Here is a 10,370-nt window from a genome sequence, read left to right as displayed (position 1 = left end):
TGAATGTTCATTCTATCCTAGGGCTGTGTTGGAAAGGATTATTATAATATAAATGTACACTTAAATAATTAATTCAAATGTACATGCATATTTATATATGCATTTTATCTACATGTTAATGCACTCAAGTGGGGAGACTGGGACAACATGTAAACAATAAGTCTTCTACGTGTGATTAGGCTGATTAGGTTTTTGTGAGCTTGACACAAGCAAAGGTCATTTGGGATGACCCTTAAAGGGTCCTCAGATTGATTTGTATGCAAGTCTTCATTAATGATTGATGTGGGAACTCAGTTGAGTTAACCTCTGGTGGAACCACCCCTGGGCAGGGTTGTGTCCTGGGTTGTGTAAGAAAGCAGGCTGAGCAAGCCATGATGAACAAGCCAGCAAGCAGCATTCTTCCATGGTCTCTGCTTGAGGTCTGGCCTCCAGGTTCTTGTCCTGACCTCATTTCATAATGTACTATGATGTGTAAGTGTAAGCCAAATAAATCCTTTTTGCTCCATAATGTTTTTTGTCATGCTGTTTATCATAGCAACAGAAAGCAGACGGCCTGCTTGACCTAGAACTCTTGCTGGTATTTTCAGACACATGAAGGATTCAGGTTTCCCTTTGTGTAGAGTTGAGAAAGGGTACTGGGGAATTCTTACAAATTAAATGTAATAATTAGACTGTACATTTGCTGTGGTCATTTCTAATCTTTAGTTAAAAAATAAAAACTCAAAAGAAAATCAAGGCAAACACTAGTGATTGGTCCTCCTGTCTTTTATGTGGATTGATCTGGTGGTGTATTGACAATGTTATTAAGCTTTGTGGACTGAATTCCTCACTGGACCATGACATTGTTTGGGTAGGTCCAACAACCCCATTCCCCTAAATCCTCACTTGGCTCCTACTATCTGCAAGTTTTGCTGAGCCTCTGGTGTGCTCCAGCCAGGGGCATTAGAAAGGGGCCTGTGGGCAGGTCTGGAGTCAGGTATGTGGGGTTCTCAGTGTTAACTGCCTCTTCCCCAAGAAATAGAAATTACTGGGAAAGAACAACCTCAGCGTTCTTCCTAGAAAATATACAAAAGAGAAAAGCAACAGTCAACCATGTGCACATGCTTCAGAATCCCATTTAGAACTATCTCTGTCATGAATCAGTAAAGGTTTGCCCTTACCATCCCCCCTTTCCCCCACCCTCGCTTTGTGAAATAGCAAGCACTTAGTCTGTCTCTATTTTTCATTTGTATATTTGAGATCCTACGGAATTCAGTATTCTGCACAAAACACTAGTGGAAGCAAACTGAAATGTTCCGAAGCTGTTCAGATAACTTGCACTAAGAAACTAATCTGAACAATTGAAGTAAAGAGAATCTTTCACTGTCACCATTTTTCTTCTTAGTCCATTTGTTTTGTTTTGGCAATACTACATGAGCAATTTTTTTAATGCTCAGAGTACACCAAAAACTAACTGTAGTGAATGTTTTTTTTACTATGAAGAATAAAATTTAATGTAAAGTCTTTTCCTTGTGTTGGAAAATATTTTGGAACTATTTTGTTGAGTGTCATGACTTTACATTCTTCTAGTTTGCACACAAAACACAATTACTTCGTGTTTGTGCAAAGTAAGGCAAGAAAGGTGCAGTGAAAATTTGAGAATTTCCAAACCTTTAGTCACCGGGGCCCTTTTCAGAGTTCCCTGGTTCCTGTTTACCTAATTGAGTCACCCTTGTCCTCCTAAAGTGCAACTCTTCCATCAGATAAATACATTGTACATTCCCTGTAGTATAACAGAGATTTGATACAATTTCTCCTGGGAAGAATACCTGCTATTTCGTGCCAATTGTAGAGCATGACAAGTGTTTGATGTTAGAAGCTATGTATTAATAAGTTTTGTATTTAGCAATGGCAATAAATTCTACTATGTACAAAGAAAGCTCAACCGTGTGTTATTTACACAGAGCACTTGCTGTTCTCGCTAGTAGTGGTGGCTGTTGATAATGGCTTTCATCAGAGCTGGGGATGCTGTGATGAAAATTGATATGATCCCTTACCCCATTGCTGAAAGAAATCTGGGTCATTATGTAGTAAGCCAGGCCGGGGTCAGGAGTAATGACATTTCTGGGCTTTCTGTCTATCTTGTCCTCTCTCTCTTTTCTAACAATCCCTTTGTTATTTATCCCAGCTAATGTACTTCAGTGGAGTTGATAAATATTAGTATCCCCTTCTTTATACATAACCTTCACTAGGCCAAAGTTTAGTCCTTCTGAATGCCATGCAGTACTCTCTTTTTTTTTTTTTTTTTTCCGGAGTTGGGGACCGAACCCAGGGCCTTGCGCTTGGCAGGCAAGCGCTCTACCACTGAGCTAAATCCCCAGCCCTGCCATGCAGTACTCTCTTGTGAGAAACTTTCCAGTGGTAACACAGAGCCTCTGATACAATTACACACTTACAATGGCAGGAAACAAACATAGCTCTCAGCCTGCTCCCTACTTGTCTTCTCTACCTTGCACTTTATACTCTAGGAATGCAAGGTCAGTGTAGCTCTATAACATACACCAATGATGGATCATGACACTGTTGTCTACGGTATTTCCTCAGCTTGCAACAACACAAAAATTCACTTTATAGCTTGCAACCTACTTCATGAATTATTTGTCCAGAAAGCTCCTCATGAACCCTGACCTGTTTACACAAAAGCAGGGCCCCTTCTTGATCCCATAGCACCCTCTGCTGTCTTACACTATAGAACATAGTACAGTGAGCTTTTGTTCTCCTTAGAGAATCAAGGCTGGGAATATCTTAAAGTCATGGGCAGGTGTATGGAACAATATTTGATTCATTTTTCCCATATTCCTACTAGGTTCCACCTTGCAGGCAGAAAAGACTGAAGAGCAAAGGACAGGTTATAGCAATGAAAAACAGGAGTTTCTAGAGAAAGAATGACCGTGTCGGGTGGGAGGCACTTAAGAGCAGATGAATTTGCTCAAAATAAAAGAGGCCCCATTACAGGAAAATGACTGTGTACTCTGCTGGTTGCAATAAGGAAGAGCAGAATAATAAAACATTATGTGTCTGTGGAGTAGCTTGAGATGAGTGACACGCTCCAGACGTCTGTAGCAGCCCTGGTTCCTCCTAACCATTTTCTTCCTTGGAATGTCTGCTTTGCTCTTTAGTACTCATTCACATCCCTTTAGGCCTGAGCAAAGTTCTTAGTGTCTATGGAGCCTTCTCCAGTGACCAGAGGAAACATTTTTAACGTGTCTGAGACCTTAGAATATTGACTCATTCGTGACATTTGTAAATATTCCAGGGTTCCTTCCCTTCATGTTTATTTAATCTCAAAGAGTGCTGTCTGGTTAACCAGATCGCTAGCTGTGTTGTGGCTGGCACACTAAGGCCTGTGCTTGGTATTGATGATAAATGGAATGGACACTTAATTGACTATTTCTGTTTTTCCTAAATTCACTCTTTTGGGCCAAAATATTTAACAAAATATATGTCTACGAAGAACAATTATAAAAGTTAAAATGTTTAAATTTGATTAGATCTGAACATATTTTAAGCATTTTAACCAACCATATGTTCTTATTAACAAACAAACAAACAAACAAACAAACAGACTCTTGCCATTCAAATGTGTGAGAATAGATAAAGGATTTGATTAGTCCATAGAAATGTTACCTTCACTAAAATAATTGTAAGATATTTTCTGTTCAAATTTACCACAAATATTGTGTGCAGTAGTCAAATATATTTTGCCTTTAGTTTTAAATTTTACTCATTTTTAAAATAAATGCCTGACAATAAAAAGTTCTACATATAAGTGCTGAAATGTGTAAATTCATATTTTTATTAAATTGATGATATGGAATATTAAATGCCTCCATTCAAAGTTACTGAGCACATATCATAGATTCGCATTTCAGCTCATAATTCAAACATCCAAGAAATATGTTTATTTTCTATATTCATGCAAAGTAGAACGATTTCTACCTCGTGGAAGTGAAACTTATTTTTAACTAATTTGAGATTTTATCCTTTCTTTTTTTCCCAAGATGTGTCTAAGTCACTGAACTTAACAGAGTGCCAAGCCGTGAGAGCAAAGGGGGTTGGTGCTCAAGGATGGCTCCCCACAGCTGTGCCTTACAGGATACTTGGCTAGCTCACTTTATCCCCACATATATGATCATCACTCATCTCCTACCTGAGATCTGCACACACAGGACCTCTCCCCAAGTCTCAGAGTGAAATGTTCTACATGGCACTCTCACACACAAATCTTTGTGAAAACTCAGGCCTCTAAGCCATCTGCTCTTTTTCTTTTTTCTTTTTTTTATCTTTTATTTTTTGATATTTATATTTACATTTCAAATGTTATTCCCTTTCCCGGTTTCCCATCCATAAGCCCCCTAACCCATTCCCCTCCCCTTCTTCTATAAGGCTGTTCCGCTCCCCATCCACCACCCTTTCCCACCCCCTCCCATTCCCCTACACTGAGGAGTCCAGCATCGGCAGGACCAAGGCCTTCTCCTCCCATTTGTGCCCAGCGAGGCCATCCTCTGCTACATGTGCAGACGGAGCCATGGGTCTGTCCATGTATATTTTTTGGGTAGTGGTTTAGTCCCTGGGAGCTCTGGTTGGTTGGCATTGTTGTTCTTATGGGGTTGCAAGCCCCTTCAGCTCCTTCAATCCTTTTCTAATTCCTCCAACAAGGATCCCGTTCTCAGTTCAATGGTTGGCTGCTAGCATTTGCCTCTTTATTTGTCATGCTCTGGCTGTGCCTCTTGGGAGACATCTATATCCAGTTCCTGTCACCATGCACTTCTTAGCTTCATCAACCTTATCTAGTTTTGGTGACTCTCTCTCTCTCTCTCTCTCTCTCTCTCTCTCTCTCTCTCTCTCTCTCTCTCTCTCTGTGTGTGTGTGTGTGTGTATGAGCCACATGTGGGGCAGGCTCTGAATAGCCATTCCTTCAGTCTCTGCTCCAAAATTTACCTTCATATCCCCTACTATGAATATTTTTGTTCACTCTTCTAAGAAGGAGTGAAGCATCCAAACTTTGGTCATCTTGCTTCTTGATCTTCTTGAGGTCTGTGGATTACATCTTGGGTAATTCAAGCTTTTGGGTTAAAATCCACTTATCACTGAATGCATACCAAGTGTGTTTTTCTAAGATTGGGTTACCTCACTCAGGATGATATTTTCTAGTTCATTCCATTTGCCTATGAAATTCATGAAGTTATTGTTTTTGATAGCTGAGTAGTACTCCATTGTTTAGATGTACCACATTTTTTGAATCCATTCTTCTGTTGAAGGGCATCTGAGTTCTTTCTAGTGTCTGGCTATTATAAATATGAACACAGTGGAGCATGTGTCTTTGTCATATGTTGGAGCATCTTTTGGGTATATGCCAGGGAGGGGTATAGCTGGGTCCTCAGTGAGTGGAATGTCCAATTTTTTGAGGAACCTCCAGAGTGGTTGTACCAGTTTGCAATCCCATCAACAATGGAGGAGTGTTCCTCTTTCTTCACATTCTCGCTAGCATCTGCTGTCACCTGAGTTTTTGATCTTAGCCATTCTGACTGGTGTGAGCTGGAATCTCAGGTTTGTTTTGATTTGCATTTACCTGATGACTAAGGATGTTGAACATTTCTTTAGGTACTTCTGAGCCATTCAATATTTCTCAGCTGAGAATTCTTAGTTTAGCTCTATACCCCACTTTTAGTAGGGTTGTTTGGCTCTCTGAAGTCTAACTTCTTGAGTTCTTTGTACATTTTGGATATTAGTCCTCTATCAGATGTAGGATTGGTAAAGATCTTTTCCCAATCTGTTGGTTGCCGTTTTGTCCTAATGACAGTGTCCTTTGCCTGACAGAAGCTTTGCAGTTTTATAAGATCCCATTTGTCGATTCTTTATCTTAGAGCATAAGCCATTGTTGTTTTGTTCAGGAAATTTTCCCCAGTGCCCATGTGTTCAAGACTCTTCCCCACTTTTTCTTCTATTAGTTTGAATGTATCTGGTTTGATGTGGAGGTCCTTGATCCACTTGGACTTAAGCTTTGTACAGGATGATAAGCATGGATCGATCTGCATTCTTCTACATGCTGACCTCCAGTTGAACCAGCAACATTTACTGAAAATGCTATCATATTTCCATTGGATGGTTTTGGCTCCTTTGTCAAAAATCAAGTGATCATAGGTGTGTAGGTTCATTTCTGAGTCTTCAATTCCATTTTATTGATCTACCTGCCTGTCTCTGTACCAATGCCATACAGTTTTGTTTTGTTTTTTTTATCACTATTTCTCTGTAATACAGCTTGAAGTCAGGACTGGTGATTTCCCCAGAAGATCTATTGTTGAGAATAGTTTTTGTGATCCTGGGTTTTTTGTTATTCCAAATGAATTTGCAAATTATTCTTTCTAATTCTATGAAGAATTGAATTGAATTTTTGATGGGGATTGCATTCAGTATGTAGATTACTTTTGGCAAGATGGCCATTTTTATAATATTAATCATGCCAGTCCATGAGCATGGGAGATCTTTCCATCTTCTGAGATCTTACTCAATTTCTTTCTTCAGAGACTTGAAGTTCTTGTCATACAGTGTGGGATGATGTCACTACACAGGTGTAGGTAGGTACAAAATAGAACAAGGCCTGTCAATGGACAAAAGGAAGGATGGGTGGGAGAAAAGTTTGAGGGAAGAGGAGGAGACTGGAGAAGAAGCTGCAGAGAGAACGTTGAGGTTGACATTAAGATTCCACTCTCTGTATTTACAGGTTGTTATGGATATTCTTAAGGGATGAATGTATATAGGGCTTTGTATGTTTAGGTGGGCAATTTTATGTTACCAATTGCATCAGAGGTTATTGTGTTGTGTGTTCTTTCTTGTGGTGAATTAAGTTTAAGTGTGTATGTGGCGGTTGGGACTCTAAGTTGCCATGGAATTGAGATGTATATTTCTGTCACGGTGGTCGCCTGTCTTGGGAAATGGATGGGTAGAGAGATTGTTGCCAGGCTCAGAAAGAGGTCATCAGCAGTGTTATATGGAATGGATCAAGGTGAGAGGCTTTGCTGACTGAGATTAAGATATCTATCAGATATCTTGGGGCACTACAGTGGCAGACTTTGTGGGGGTAAAAGACAGCCTTATACTTTTTTTTATAATTTTACAATAACAATACAGATCTTTTACTTGCTTGGTTAGAGTCATACCTCAGTATTTTATATTATTTTTAACTATTATGAAGGGTGTTGTTTCCCTAATTTCTTTCTCAGCTTGTTTATCTTTTGTGTAGAAGAAGGCTACTGATTTGTTTGAGTTAATTTTATAACCAGCCACTTTGCTGAAGGTGTTTATCAGGTTTAGTAGTTCTCTGGTGGAATTTTTGGGGTCCTTTAAGTATAGTATTATATCATCTGCAAATAGTGATATTTTGACTTCTTCTTTTCCAATTTGTATCCCTTTGACCTTTTGTTTTCTAATGACTCTGGCTAGGACTTTGAGTATTATACTGAATAATTAGAGAGAATGGACAGCCTTGTCTAGTTCCTCATTTTAGTGGGATTGCTTCAAGTTTCTCTCCATTTAGTTTGATTTTGGCTACTAATTTCCTGTATATTGCTTTTACTATGTTTAGGTATGTGTGGGGAGCGGATGTGGCGGCAGTCCCAAGATGGTGCCCGGGACTGCAGCTAAGTCTCATGACTAGCACCCGACTTCCTCACATACCTGAAACTAGCCACATCCATTGTGAGAGCTGCGCAGGCGCACCATGACACAAGATCAGGCCATGTGACTTGGACCTATGAACTGAGATTACACAGTCTGGACTGAGGAGGCAGAGTTGAGGGAGAATATAAGGGAGTGTGCTTGGGGGCTGGAGCGAGAGAGAAGTAAAGAAAGATTCCTGTTCACATGGTTCCTGAATAAACTGCTTTGAGAAGAACGTCGTGGTGTTGCTCCTTTCTGCGGGATGGAGACGGAGACGACAGGTATGGGCCTTGAAATCCTGATCTTTCCAAGACTTTTAACATGAAGAGGTGTTGAATTTTGTCAAATGCTTTCTCAGCATCTAATGAGATGATCATGTGTTTTTTTTTCTTTGAGTTGCCATCTGTTCTTAAGCTCTGGGTTTCAAGTCCTTTGGTGACTGAGAGACTCTTTGACCAAGGGTCACTTAAGACCATCAGAAAACACAAATATTTACATTATGATTCATAATAGTAGCAAAATAACAGTTATGAAATATCAGTTAAAAAATTTTACGGTTGGGAGTCACCACAAACTGAGAAACTGTATTTAAAGGTCCATAGCACCAGGAAGGTTGAGAACCACTGATCTAAGTACACGCAGCCTTTACTAGCTTTCCACCCCTTTGTTGAATATCATCCCTTAGGAAGACTCACCTCATTTCCCTATATTGAGACATATCAGCTCATGGTTCCCTAAAAATCATGGCTACATGTAATAAACAGTAAACTCCATACCCAAGCTGGAATCTACCCCACCCCACTTTTGCAAAGGAACATCATGTTTGCTTGTACATAGACTCACTCATTTACATTCACATTCTCTGTTCTCCTTTGTCTTCTTCTTCACAATTTTTCTATTCTATTCCCTTAATGCAGATTTTGTTGATACCTCCAGTGATTTCCTTTCCACCCAATCTTATCTTAAATCGACTATTTTAGTTATTTATTTAAAATAACATAGGGATGCAGAAAAAGTCAGGGAAAAAACATGTAATAAATCCCATTAAGCAAACAGATAAACCAGGAAAGGAAACAGCATTTATAGCCACCCGGAAGCCCCACTTAACTGTTCTACCTTAACCTAAATCTTTCTTTGATTTGGTGACAGTGAACAGTACAACCCTGGCCCTCCCGGCATTTGTTGTTGTTTTCATGATGCAAGTCTAAGTCCTTAGTCACCACCTGTTTTATACCATCTTGTACTTATGGCCTTTAATATAATTTAAAAGTTCTTATGTATCTTTTCCTTTTTGTTATAATTTTCCTAATTTCTCTCTTAGGGCTGGGGCAGGGCTCAGTTGGAGAACCTAGATCACAGGTACAAGGCTTTCATTTTGACATATGGGTTCATTATACCAATTTAGCTCATAGTATCCATTCAAAGGTCTGAAACTACCTTTTTTCCCTAACAAAACCCCAATTCACAACCATTATTGCTCTTGGTTGTTAATATCCCTCCTTTTCTTTCAGGGTCATTCATTTCTTACTCATCAGTGTTTTTGAAGACTTCAGACTATTGTAATTTAAAAAATCAACAAACTATCTTGTAGAGTTCCTTAGGTTTCCAGCAAAACATGATCAGAAAGTAAGGGCATGAACTCCCTGCCTCCCCTTTAGCAATACCTCCCATCAGAGCAAAAGGTTATTGTGCACCTCTCCTAAGAACACCAGTTACATTTCTTCTCTTTAAAATAATTAAGTGGTTACCCTAAAGTTTATCATGTAAACAATGGGAACTATCACAAGTCCACTTTAAGCAATGCTGCAGAAGTATAAGTACCCAATTAAAACACAAGCGATAAATATATATTGTAGAATGAACATCTAATTGGTTAATAGTGCTTGGATTTCAATTCAGAACAAAAGAAAATATGTATCATACTTTATTTAAAGTTAACAATTTAGATTCATTATAAATTATCCTATGATACAAAAGGCAACACAAAGACAAGCAGTACTGGATGCTGCACAAGACCAGAACTTTATAGTTTATATTTAGCTATGAAATTTGATTTCAGAAAAGACTCATTCTTGGCTTGATTTCTTCATATTTAAAAACTTCAGGAAAAGGGCAGATTTTAACAAATTGCTTTTACCCAGAAATCCCCTAAGGAAAAAAAGTGGGTTATGTTCTTGTGTGTGTCAGGATCAGTAAGTCATGGGTCTGGGTGACACAGGAAGTAGGAAGAATGAACATATTTGTTTGAAAGCTGTCTTTGTAAATTTTTCCCTCTTTGCTTCAATATTCAGTTATAAATTTTTGGTGTGGTCCTTCGGTGTTAATGCCAAGATCTAAGTCTCATCACAGAAAGTGAAAATAAACTTCAGTCAAGCTGGTAGTTGGAAGAAGTGATTACCCTGAAGCCATTACTTTTTATTCTGTGATGTTCATTTTCCACTTCATAGGAACTGGCACAGGGTGTGTCTGGGTTCCATCCCTGTATCTTACAAAACTCTTACTGGAGTACAATTGGCTGATTTATTAGAAAGATTTAAGATTCTTATTTATTGTTTCTCTCTGGTAGTGGTTTGTCAAATAAGTCTCTATTACTTAAAACAAATTCAAGAAGTTGACTTAACAAATAGTTATCTTAATATAGTCATTATCTTCCCTTTTGCTGTGAACATATA

Source organism: Rattus rattus, chromosome 1, assembly GCF_011064425.1.
Source record: "Rattus rattus isolate New Zealand chromosome 1, Rrattus_CSIRO_v1, whole genome shotgun sequence".
In the NCBI taxonomy this organism is placed as follows: domain Eukaryota; kingdom Metazoa; phylum Chordata; class Mammalia; order Rodentia; family Muridae; genus Rattus; species Rattus rattus.
Note: the sequence above shows the minus strand (reverse complement) of the source record.